At 40.5% G+C, this 13070-nt stretch overlaps 1 protein-coding gene across 1 annotated transcript in view; it reads left to right on the top strand.

The window, feature by feature from the left end:
- PXYLP1 (2-phosphoxylose phosphatase 1) overlaps positions 1 to 13070 on the top strand; it is a 74967-nt gene that overhangs the window by 34617 nt on the left and 27280 nt on the right. The window lies entirely within an intron of this gene.

Genomic DNA, 13070 nt, shown 5'->3' with positions numbered 1-13070 from the left:
GCCCAAAATAGCATTTGCCTTTCTTGCAGCCATATCGCACTGTTGGCTCATATTCAGCTTGCGATCCACAACAATTCCAAGATCCTTCTCATTCGTAGTATTGCTGAGCCATGTATCCCCCATCTTGTAACTGTGCCTTTGGTTTCTATTTCCTAAATGTAGAACTTGGCATTTATCCCTATTAAATTTCATTCTGTTGTTTTCAGCCTAGCACTCCAGCCTATCAAGATCACTTTGAAGTTTGTTTCTGTCTTCCAGGGTATTAGCTATCCCACCCAATTTTGTGTCGTCTGCAAATTTGATCAGCGTTCCCTGCACCTCCTCGTCCAAATCATTAATAAAAATGTTGAAGAGCACTGGGCCCAAGACTGAGCCCTGCGGTACCCCACTCGTTGCCTCTCCCCAGTTTGAGAAGGTTCCATTGATAAGTACTCTTTGAGTCCAATTCTGTAGCCAACTGTGAATCCACCTAATAGTTGTTCCATCTAGCCCACTTTTAGCTAGTTTGTTAATCAGAATATCACGGGGCACTTTGTCAAAAGCTTTGCTGAAGTCAAGATATATGATGTCCACAGCATTCCCACACTCCACAAGGGAGGTTATCCTATCTAAAAATGAGATCAAATTAGTCTGACAGGATTTGTTCCTGACAAATCCATGTTGGCTTCTAGTAATCACTGCATTGATTTCAAGGTGTTTACAGATTGACTTCTTTATAATCTGCTCCAGAATTTTCCCAGGGATGGATGTCAGATTGACTAGTCTGTAGTTCCCAGGTTCCTCCTTTTTGCCCTTTTTGAAGATAGGGACAAAGTTAGACCTCCTCCAGTCGTCCGGCACCTCACCCGTCTTCCATGATTTTGCAAAGATAATAGACAAAGGTTCTGAGAGTTCTTCCGCTAGCTCCTTCATTACTCTAGGATGCAGTTCATTGGGCCCTGGAGATTTGAACTCATTCAAGGAAATTAGGTGTTCTTTGACCATTTGTTTATCAATCTCAAACTGCAATCCTGCCCCCTCAACTTCTGCTTCACTTTTTCCAGGGATCAGAGATGCTTTTTATACTGTATTTTGTATTTGTGTGTTTAGATTGTTGGTTGTTTTATTAGGTTCTTCATGGTTTTAATTTTTGTGAACCCGTCCAGAGAGCTTCTGCTATTGGGCGGTATAAAAATGTAATAAATAAATAAATAAAATCCCAGTGCAGTCCCACCATGTCACAGCAGGCAAGAGAAACAGACACCTATGGCCATAGATGGGTTCAAATGTGCAGGCAGTACAGACTGCCTGGTTAACGGATGGTATTTTTCGGGCTAATAGCTTGAGTAGCTAGAGAAAGAAGGAATGCCATTCTACATACAGCACTGAGTTAGGTGGAAACTTACAGGGGGCAGCACCAGGAGTTTCCTGGTACCTCAGAGGAAAATAGCACTGCAGAAGATGTGCTAATCTTACCACAGGGAGTTGTTGAAGTGACTTTATCAAGGAAAAGTTTATCATTTGGATGTTCTGCCAGCAGCAGTGACCTTGGGTGCAAAAAAGATGAGAGTAGGCACACTGCCCAGGTACCACTTGAATTAAATCATAATGTAAGAGGTAGCCTGATAACGCAGTATAGGTTTAGTGTACAAGGAGAGCCAGATTCAATTCCTGGCCATGGCCACATGGGGAAATGGGCTAGGAATACCCCAGGCACAAAGGAGTGATAGAATCAATCAGAGGGAGTAGCACAAGAACTATTGGCTTCATTTGGATAACTGTGAGGCCCACCTATACCCCAGGATGCCTTCTAATTTTGCTCACCCCTCTTCATCTTATCCATCAACACTTCTCTCATGCTTTTTCTGGTTGACTTGTTGGTTCCTGCTGTTCTTTGCCCCTTCCCCACCTCATGCAGATTTCTGCTTAGCTGGGTATACCAGCAGTAATAACTGGGGGAGACATTAAAGTATTGGAGCCTTCCCCACCCCACAAGTGAGAAAGCCCTGAATGAGATACAGGAGACCTGCTAAGGTTTTTTGAAGATAACAAAGAAGAAATGCAAATGATTTCCAGTTGGGAGATCTACAGTGGGACTGCAGCATCTGGAGAGCTAGGTGAAGTCTCATGTAACTAGGCCAGCCCAGATCTAAGTGGTCTTCTATTCCACATACTCAGTTCAGCTCCTCATCTATTATTGTTTCCCTTTGGGGGGTCTGCATTTTGGGATTCGGGGGCAAGATAATACTATTGTGAAAACACTCACCCACATACCCTATTTCTTCGATTCTAAGATGCACTTTTCCCCCCATATAAACATCTCTAAAAATGGGGTGCGTCTTAGAATCGCGGGTGTGTCTTAGGTTTTTTTTTCTGTTGGTGGTACTGAAATTAGTGTGCGGCTTACAATCGATGGCGTCTTACAATCGGAGAAATACGGTAATATAGGAGTTGCACTGGAACTATTATTCTATCTGCATTTGGCTCTGATGTATAAGGATGAATACACCATAAATGTTTGGCCAGAGATATCAAGAGGTGTAATGTAGTGTTTGCTTTTCACCACAAAAATAGCTATGTTTGCACTTTCCTCCGCTAGATAACTTGCATTTTGGGGTTGATGGACATTGGGCTTCCCTTTCTGCAACTATGTTCCCTTTGTCAAACTGATACACTGTCCGGAGTGTAAGGAGATAGATGAGGTTCCAACTATTCTTCTTGTTGTTATTTTATTACCTCATTATTATAATGAGCTATTTGATGTAAATCACATAGAACTAAGATCACAGTGTTAAAGACTGAACAGATTAACATATTTGTGGCATAAGCTTTCTAATGTCAGTTTTGATAGATTTCTTTAAGATAAGGCCAAGGCAAGTTTAACATGCATATAGATACATTTTGCCAGCATGTTATACAACCATCTTATGGAAATATTATGTGAGCTTCTGGGGAAACAGTAAATAATAATAATAATAATACTCACAGCATTATTCCTTTTTAAGGGTATAGAACAAAAATGTCTGGACTTGCCAGCTGCTAGTATGGACTTGCAAGCTGCTAGAATAAACCGTTGATTTATTCTTGCAAACAGCAGTTGACATATCATTTGGTTAAATGGCTTAAAGCTAATCATGTGGAAAATAACTAGCAAACAAGTGAAATCTTACTTAGTTTGAGATAGTTCTTTGGAGGTTCTGGGCTCCCAAGGGAAATCCGGTATCATAATGACAGGGTGAAAAGACTAATAGTAATTTGTAAGGCGGTTGGCAGTCTAATTCATGGCAAGTGATCTTTAGTTTGCGGGAGCCTTTAAATGCCTGTATTTCATTTAGTTTTCCATTTAGCAAAGCTGCAGTACCTCATTGTGCCACTTCAGTAATAGTTGCCTCCTGTTCCAAAATGAGGTTTAGTGCTCATACTCATTAGGCCCTAGACTAGGGAAGAATCTGGTTGACATGTGTAATTTACATTAATAATGTGCTAACCTAGTTAGCTATTGCTAGCAGAAAAATCTCATTAAATAGAACTACCATAGTTCTATTTAGCTCACTTATTGGTTACTGGTACTTTATTCTTTAGTATTTGGGCTGTTCAAGGTCTACTGATAATTCTTTGATTTCCAGTGGTAGCATTTGCAGTCGGAGACTGGAGCAGGCATGGACCATCAGAGCCTGCTTCAGTTGGAACCCCCCACCCACCCACCCCACAGGGCTAACATCTTCACCTTGTGGGGAAGAAGGAGCTGTTGGTTTGCCCCTCCATTGGGAGATGAGAGGACGGAGCAGGGCCTTCCCACCAGCCTAAACAGTCTCCTTAATTTCTTTTTATTTTCTCCCTCTTCCCTCCCCATCCACTTTTCCTTGTGTGTCATGTCTTTTTTTTTTAGAATGTAAGCCTGAGGGTAGGGACTGTCTTCTTTACTGATACATTGTAAGCCGCTCCAAGAGCCTTTTGGCTGAGGTGCGGGATAAAAAATACTCTAAATAAATAAATAAATATTTAAGGCGTGGAACAAACCACTTGTGTCTAACTCTGATTTTAGCATGCATGTTTCTCTAGTATAGTGCTAATCTTCACATTTGTTTCAGCTGCATTTTTGGCAAATGGAAATGTCTAACAGTGCATGTTAAGGTTATGAATCTTGATTCAAAATTCAAAATGACAAAGCACAAATGCATTAAAGTTACATTGTACGATTTGACTATTGGCTTCACATGTCTGTTGATTTTAAGACCTGTATTAATGCATTGGGTGTTATTGAGATGCAATTACGTTTTCTTCTGGTTTTATTTAATGTATGAAAAGCAGGTGGGATTGTTGATAGAGTACTTTGCACCCTCCCCTCTGCCCTCTCCCTCCGTGGTCTCCTCCTCCCCTTCCTCTCACACATAGGAAAATGAGTAGGTGGAATAAATAATGCCTGCATTATCTTGCTTTAAGAGAATGCATAGAAAGAAATATGTAGAGATAAACTCATCACAGACTTAATTTCCCTCCTGCCTTGTGGAATAAGCTTTACAAAGACTAATGTACTTTAGCCAGATGGCCGGTCTTGAACTTAAGGCTAGTATAGCAGTGCTTGCACAGCATTCCGTACTGCCCACTGTAATGTAAGTTTCCATAGAAAAACATAGAAAAGAAATCTGTGTTGATTTGCAGAAAGTGCCTTGAATAAAAGTCCTTCCCTGCTGAAAAGTCAATTTGTTCAGTTGGGAGGAAGTAGAACTATAAATCTCAGGATACCAGATGATGATGGAGGCTCGATGGGTGCTTTACCAGGGGGAAATGATTTCTCTCTGTGTATACAAGGCAAGCAGAGGCAACAAGGTGGTTCAAAGCAAGAAATTGAGGACTCCAGCCCTGGAAACATGGGATAGGCACTAGAGTAGGGGCTTCAAAACAAATGATACAAAGGACCCGATAGCTCTGACGTTGGACTCAGGATGGTCAAATCAAAGGAAAATACGTTTGTCTCTGGGGAATGAAAAATACCTCAGAATTTCTTTACGGTTAGCTTGATTTTAAATCTAATTGGCTATATATGACAAGAGCTCTACAGTAGAAGTTAATTAGCTACTGTTATATAAAACAAAAGGTATCATGAGGGGTTCCCAGGTGGTGTCTAAGCTGTTGATCAGTCTAATGGGTGGATTCATTTCAGAATTGGGCCATATTTCCCACCAGCTCTCTGGATTGGCCAGTTTAAAGTTACCATCTTATATTAACTGGCTGGGCAGTGACTTTGCAAAGTATAGCAAGGAAGTTGAACTGCTTCACATTATTGCTGTTTACATTGAAGGATTCCAAACACCTCAATTCCCTGTAAATCAGCTTTGTATGGACTTACTATTGAAACCGTAAACCAAGTACAGCTGTGGCATGATAGATAATCATTCATCCTTAAGGCTCCGTCTTTCTGAGTTTTCTTTTCTGTGTAATTAGATGCTAGTCTTTGGCTGTATTTTAGATAAACAGGAAAGAATAGCAGAACTCATAATTTACTGGTGTATGCTACAGTGTATCTGTCTGCCTTATGTTCTCCAAAAGTATAATGATAGCCCCAGTGTTTCTTAGCACAGCAATGTATGTTGTGAAAGCAATCGTACTATTCTGTCTTAACATGGTATGATCTGCTTCATTAGTACACATGGATGTAGCTAATGCCTTTCCAAAGGAGGATTAAAATCATTAAATCTAGTTATGACTGTTGGTAACTTTATCTTTAGACTTCTGGGCAAATGTTTATTGAGGTAATTAAACACAATTGGCTGGAAAGTGGTTCAGTAGTTCCTGTGCTAAGCATAATTCTTTATTCCATAAGACATGTTTGTTCGATGAAAATTGTTATTCCTCTGTCTGGCTATGTTTTTTATGAATAGATCTCAATATAAATGATAATAACTTTTTGACTTTGAACTTCAAAAAGCAGCAACCATGTATTAGTGTAAAACATTAGATTTACTTGTGTCTATTTGAAAAAATCACTTTCTATCTTGTCTCTTTCTCTTCTGTATCCTTAACCAGCAGAAGGCCTGTGAAACTTCATTGGGTATGGTGAGGTCGATGGGAGCCACTGGATCTTTGTCTTCATCCTTTTCTCTTTTTTTCTTTTTGCTACAGCCTTTTCTTCTCAATCCCATATGCACTTTGGGCTATATCCTCCCCATGGTGTTACCTGGCTCCTTGCCATCTCCCAGATCCCACTTGTTCCTCTTTCTCCCTTGTGGGAAAAGGCTGCCATAGATATGGAATCAGGTACCTAAAGAGCCACTTAGTGCCAACCCAGAATAATATTTTCAAGAAGGTGCCAGCCCACGGTGCCAAATTGGAAAAATTTCCAGTGCAAATTAGGCTTATTTGCATAGGGCCGTTTGTATTGGATTTTTTTCTGTTTGCATCAGATCATATTCAATTTGCACTTGAAAAATGGTGTTCATGGGAGGATAGCCAGGAGGAAACTGCTGCTATCTAAAAAGAACATTGCTTCTCATCTGAAGTTCACTAAAGATCACATAGATGATTATTTATTATTTATTAATTTTATATACTGCCCCATAGCTGAAGCTCTCTGGGCGGTTTACAAAAAGAAGTCCCCAAGTCTTCTGGAACCATGTTCTCTGGACAGACAAATCAAAGGTTGAACTTTTGGGCCTCAATGAGAAACATATTTGGCGAGTTCAAACAAAAGAATGTCACCCTAACCATCAAATGTGGTGGTGGGAATGTGATAGTTTGGGCTTGCTTTGCTGCCTCAGGAACTGAACGGCTTGCCATCATTGACTCAAATGTGAATTCTGCAGTGTATCAGAATATTCTAGGGGGGAATGTCAGGCCATCCGTCTGTGAGCAGAATAGGAAGTTGGACATGCAACAAGACAGTGATCCTAAACGTACAAGCACATCTACAAAGGAATGTCTATGGAAGAAGAAATTCCATGTTTTAGAATGACCTATGCCAGATCTACACTACTGCTTTAAAGCACTTTATATCAGTTTTGACAACTGTATATGGAGTGTGTCCTGGGCCCAAACAGTTGTCAAAACTGTTATAAAGCGCTTTAAAGCAGTAGTGTAGATCCTGCCCTAGTCAAAGTCGAAATATTGTGGCAGCACCTGAAGCGAGCTGTTCATGCATGGAAGCCCTCAAATGTCACTGAGTTGAAGCATTTCTATAGGGAGGAATGGGCCAAAATTCCTCAAACCAATGTGAAAGACTGACCAACTATTACAGGGAACACTTACCTGGAAGTCATTGCTGTTCAGGGGGGTGCCACCAGTACTGAATCTAAAGTTCATATACCTTTTCACATTGATATTGAATGTTGACTCATTCAATATTGAAAAACAATTGAGTTTGTCATTTGTTTAGTCAGGTTATCTATTTATCTAGGATTAAGGGGTTAGATTAAGATCTAAACATTTCAGGTTGGAAATATGTGACAATCCTAATGGGTTCTCGCCATTGTATTTCCCTAATTTAAATGTGAGAAAGAAACAAAGGTAATGAAGACTGTTGATGCACCAATTCAGCCTTCCCCAACCTGGTGCCCTACAGATATGCTGGATTACAACTCCTAGCATCCTTCACTAAGCATGGGAGACATCAGGCTGGAGAAGGTTGCACTGATTAATTTTAGCAACTCAAAGAATTGTGCATGATACGTTGAAAACCACTCATCTATTTTAACAGAGTTCAACTCTCTTCCACTGAGGCCTTTGTTAGACCTGGCTATATCCCGGGGTGATACCCGGGATCATCCCTGTGCGTCCAGATGACACAGAGGGGATCCCGAGCTCAGGCAGGGATAAACCCTACCTGGCCCCGGGATATAGCCTACCCCTTTGGGCCCGCTTTTTCCTGCGGTCTTGGCCTGAGACCGCGAACGTGTGGCCCATTTTCTTAGCTTTTCCTGGCTCCACATGAGAAAAGCCATGGAGCCGGGAGCTGCGCCCATCAGGGGCAGGGTGGGGGGAGCGGAGAAACCCTTTTAAAAAAAAAACCAACCCACTTACCTTGGCGCATGAGCGTTCATGTGCTCCGTTCCTTTAAAAAAAAAATATGGCGGACACGATGGGTCTCTCCTTGAGCTCGTCGTGCCTGACGTGTAGACTAGGGCAACATCCCATGATACTTGCATCGTGGGGTCTCCCCTCATCCAGCGCAGAATTTCTGGTAGGTCTAGCAAAGGCCTGAGGCTGTTGGAGCACCTTCAGTTTTGCTTGTCACTACTTATTAATTCCATTTCTCTCTCTCTCTCTCTCTCTCTCTCTCTCTCACACACACACACACATATATATATATATATCATTGACATATTTGTATTCTCTTACATACTTCCTATGGATGAAAAATCTGAAAAACATTAATTACAAGAAATACTATATTTGCATTTGGGAAATATAGTTTGGCAAACGAACTTAGGAAATGGATTTTTTCCTCCATGGAAAAATAAAGCACTGAAACATCTCTTGGGAAGTTTTCCATTTTAGAAAATCTGATGTCCTACATCAGATCTTGAAGTACATGAACAGTGCCTGCAGAAAACTCAGAATGTGATGCGTGTGTCTATCCATTAGCCAGGGAATGGAGTATAAGTGGACAGTTCTTTGGCTATTCCCATGCCTGGCAGAAAGCAGAGTTCATGCTTTGCATGCAGAAAGTCCAGCATTCAATCCCTGACATCTCCAGTTAAAAGGATCTTGGTATGGTTGTCAAACAGCCCTCTCTTAGGTTTGGGAAATAAGCCCACCAGGCAGAATAGACCACATTGGACTAGATGGACCATCATTCTCTTTAGGCTGCTTCATATTTCAGAAACAGATAAATCATGCAGGAATTGAATGATTTTAGCTAGAAATACAGAAAGCTTTCTAGGAATGTTTTACTCAAAACTGTCTAGAAATATTCTAAGAATAAGAATACTCGAGCATGTACAAATTATTAATACTAGACTGTCAGCAACAGTGCTAGTTGCTTAAGGATAGGATTACAAAGCTGCTTTTCAAACTCCTGAAAGATGTTGATGATTTAGTTTTAATATAATTGTATTTTTTATTTTTACAGACGATATCAGAATTTTTTGATTTTGCTACAATACAGAAGCACTTTTATGTTGTCATAATATTGCGGTATTTGTAACTAGTTACTGTAAAGTTAAAGGCCTCTATTTAAAGCTATTAGTATACATTTGTTGCCTAAAAGCACTGTTTTGTTAAGAATGTCTGTTCAATATACTCTCAAATGTGTAACTATAGGTATTTGTTTTACTAGTAATAATTTACTCTGCAATCTCATAAATTTCATAACTTGCTCAAACAATCACATTCTCTGTTTAATTTAGAAGGTGTGAACTAGGTAAATCCTGATCAAGAATGAACTGAAACAAATATCTTAAACATGCCTAATTCCAAGTCTGGTTGCACCATAGATTTGCATACTGGCAGTTTTATTTTTCATTCATTTCCTTATGATCCCCTGAATGGTGTCCCCCTTTTTCACAGACACTATGCATTGGGTTGATGTTTTCATTGAGCTATCAACTATAACTCCCAAGAGCCTTTTCATGGTTGGTCATCACCAGCTCAGACCCCATCAGCATACATGTATTCTTTGCTCCAATGTATTAACACTTTACATTTACTTACATTGAATCACATTTGCTATTTTGATGCTCATTTCCCCAGTTTGGAAACACGCTTTTGGAGTTGTTCATTGTCCATATTTATTTTTGCTACCCTAAATAATTTGGTGTCATCAGCAAACTGTCACCTCATTGTTCATCCTAAACTCCTGATCATTTATGAAGAATTTTAGATCCTTGCAAATCCACTGTTTACATCACTCCATTGCGAGAATTGACCATTTAGTCCTATTATTTACTTTCTTTCTTTAACACTTATCTAACACTGATCCTCTTATCTCATGGCTGCTAAATTTGCTCACAAGTCTTTGGTGAATTTTTTTGTCAAAAGCCAATTAAAAGTCCAAATCTATGTGCTTATTAACATTTAAATAGGACTTAACTTTGCAGAAATCATGTTGATTATTTTTCAGCGAAATTTGTCCTTCAATATGCTTGACAATTTTATATGTAATAATGCTTTCGACCAATTTACGTGGAACAGATGTTAAGCTAGCTAGTCTGCAAATTCCCAGGTCACTTCTTAAAAATGAGCATTACATTGGCAGCTTTCCAGTCTTCTGGTACAGAGGTCAATGTTAGGGACATGTAACATATTTTTGTTAGAAGATCAGTAATTTCACTTTGAGTTCTTTAAGAACTCTCTGATGGATACCATCTGGACTTAGTGATTTGTTTGTTTTCAGTTTGTCAATATGGGCTAAATAAGGTTTAATATATTAGGTAGGAATTATGTAGAAGCCATACTGGAGGTGGAATTAAAAATTATGCAGCTGTTCCGAGAAGAGTATGCTGTGTTACTATCTGACATAATAATATATTGTCCATATCTTGTGTTTCTCACTATTCTAATGAATACAGACTACAATATTCAGTTAATATTTGCTGGGATTCCCTTTTCAGCTTTGTAATGATAACATTTAAGAGAGTTTAGGTTTATCCAGCCTTTGAAACAATGTAGTGATAGGCTACATAATATCTGGTTGTAGTCCACCATAGGCATGTGCATGGAGTGTGCCTAGGGTGCCCAGGCACACCCTAATATCTTCAGGGGGCTCCACTTTCCCACCCACCCCCACTGCTCCCATTGGCGATAGCCTGAGCGCTTTCCAAAATTAAACCATGTGCAGCACCTCCTGCTCCCATACCTGCCAGCATGCCTTTACCTCCTGCTGCCATGGGCCTGGTACCTCAAACAGCCACCCTGGCAAAGGATGCTGAGTGGGTGGGCAAGAGGGACGTTTCCTTCTCACTGGACTTTGGCCTATCGGGACCATGGGAGCAACAGGGGGCCGAGGATGGCTCTGTCCCAGGGGTGCCACCAAGAAATGCCCAGTGCTCTCTTCCCCATCTTTTGTGCTGCAGATGGGAAAGCGGAGATGGGAAGCTGTGGCTATCCCACAGAGAGGCCTGAAGTGAGTCAGGGGGCTTCCCAGCCACACACCGCTGCTGCCCTCCCCTGGGCATGTCTCCTCACAAGGAAGCCCTCTTATTCCCAAGGACCTGGCTCGCGGAAGGGCACAAGGGGTCTTTGCTTTGCCCTGCGCTTCTTCTGGATAAGGCAGCCTGAGCAGGTCTTGTGTGAGTGTGTCTGAAACAGGCCCTTGAAAGGCACCACTCGCTGGACAGGCACACAGTGGGAAAGTAAGTTGCCTGGCAGTGGGCAGGCAGGGTCGGGACTCGGAAGGCGAGAAAAGGCGTGATGCCTGCTTTCAGTGGCTGTATCTTTCTTGGGCAATGGGTGTGCAAGGAAGGGGGGGAGGAGATTGCGGAGGGAGAGGGCACAGGGGAGGGGGCCATTTCCAGAGGCCCTGGATGGAAAACGCTCTTCCGCAACCCCCCCTTTCCCTTTCTCTGATCCAAGCCCAGTCAGGGCCATTAGTGTTGTGGGGAAAGACTGACCTGCTTTTCCACCCCCTACTGCTCCAATCTGTGTGGGGGGGCATGTAGGTGGGAAAGGCCTTGATTGAAGCAGGGAGGGCGGGAAAGTGTGATATCCCCTCCTTCACTCCAATTGGAAAGTGAGTAATTCCCTCTCGCCTCCTGCCAGACTAATAAGTTTCTTTAGTTGGTTTGATGAATGAAAATAAAGTTCTTTATGATTAAATATTCAATAAATATTTACCCTTAAAAAAAATCCCTGGGGGCACACCCTAATGAAATGTGCTATGTAGTCCATATGCACAAATAGGTTTTCCCTAATGCTCATACTCTTTCAGGAGCATAGTGTGAGTTTGGAGCTGACCATACTCCATAACTAGTACTAACTGCAAGACTTAAAGTTGTATGTTATATTATACTTACAATCAACATGGAAGATGTTAAACAATCATGAAGATATCACCTTAAAAATGGGTCTACGAAGGCAGCATCTCTTAAATAGGCATTGCAGATGGCAAGATTTCTTGCAGTTCGTTTCCTTGCTTATGGATTGGCAAAATTATACACTAACAACTCCACATGCAACTTAACTGCCTCTTCCAAGCTGGTTTTTGTACATGTCAGTGGATTTTCTTAACCATTCCATGTTTTCACCCTCTCCTTATACAACATATTTCAGCCTTTTGCTGTGTTTCCATATTTATCAGTCCCTTACTTGTATGTTGTACTTTACGTGACAACTATTTTAAAGATTTTAGAGATCACAGTACCCCTTTTTTGTGAGAAGAGGGGTAATTAACTTTGAATAGTTCATAGTGTGTGTATCTTGTTTTTCAAGGTGAAGAAAATTTGCCACGTAACCTTTTTTTTAAAAAAAATTGTTGGCTGTATGACCTACTTCCCATGTCAGTGAAAACAGTTCTAAATAGTTTGGTTGCATGGAGCTGAAAGAACTGTCTGTGTTTAAGGCTAACATTCAGAAAAAAATTCCAGCTAAAATGGCCACTCTCGTTACATACTCTTTGGGTATTCTTTGGGGTTCTAAAGGAAAAAGAAAAAGGGAAATGGATTTGCTTTCTTTCCTTCTAATTCTAGGTAAATGCTTATGATGGTCTGAACTTGGTGATTTTGCTGCAGCACTTTTCTTTTGTTTATTTTGTAATGCTTGCTATTCTAATACCAATGCTCCAAACAAAAAGAAAATATATTTTATTTTAACATTTTGCAGTCCACTGAAAATATATTGAAGAGCTAGAGATAATAAAATCCAACCATTTCTAACATTGATTTGGTTTCTTGCATTGGGTCTTTCCTTCTTCAGAAGAGGGTTTCTTTTTATCCTATCTGCTGTAGTGTGTATATTCTTAATATTGATATATGAACATTTATTGTTAAAAGCGCAGAAATTTTTATGTGACTTTTCTAGAATGTGTAGCCTATTACCTAGCATGTTTTTAATTATTATTATAAGGCTGTGGAATAGATGGGGAGAAATACAAGATATGTTTTGAAATATACAGATAGTTTGAAGTGCACCGCTGAAAACAGCAGTCTTAAATATTCTAG

Source organism: Elgaria multicarinata, chromosome 8 (genome assembly GCF_023053635.1).
Source record: "Elgaria multicarinata webbii isolate HBS135686 ecotype San Diego chromosome 8, rElgMul1.1.pri, whole genome shotgun sequence".
NCBI lineage: Eukaryota > Metazoa > Chordata > Lepidosauria > Squamata > Anguidae > Elgaria > Elgaria multicarinata.
The sequence above is the reverse complement of the archived record's forward strand: the minus strand, read 5'-3'. Positions and strand labels throughout refer to the sequence as shown.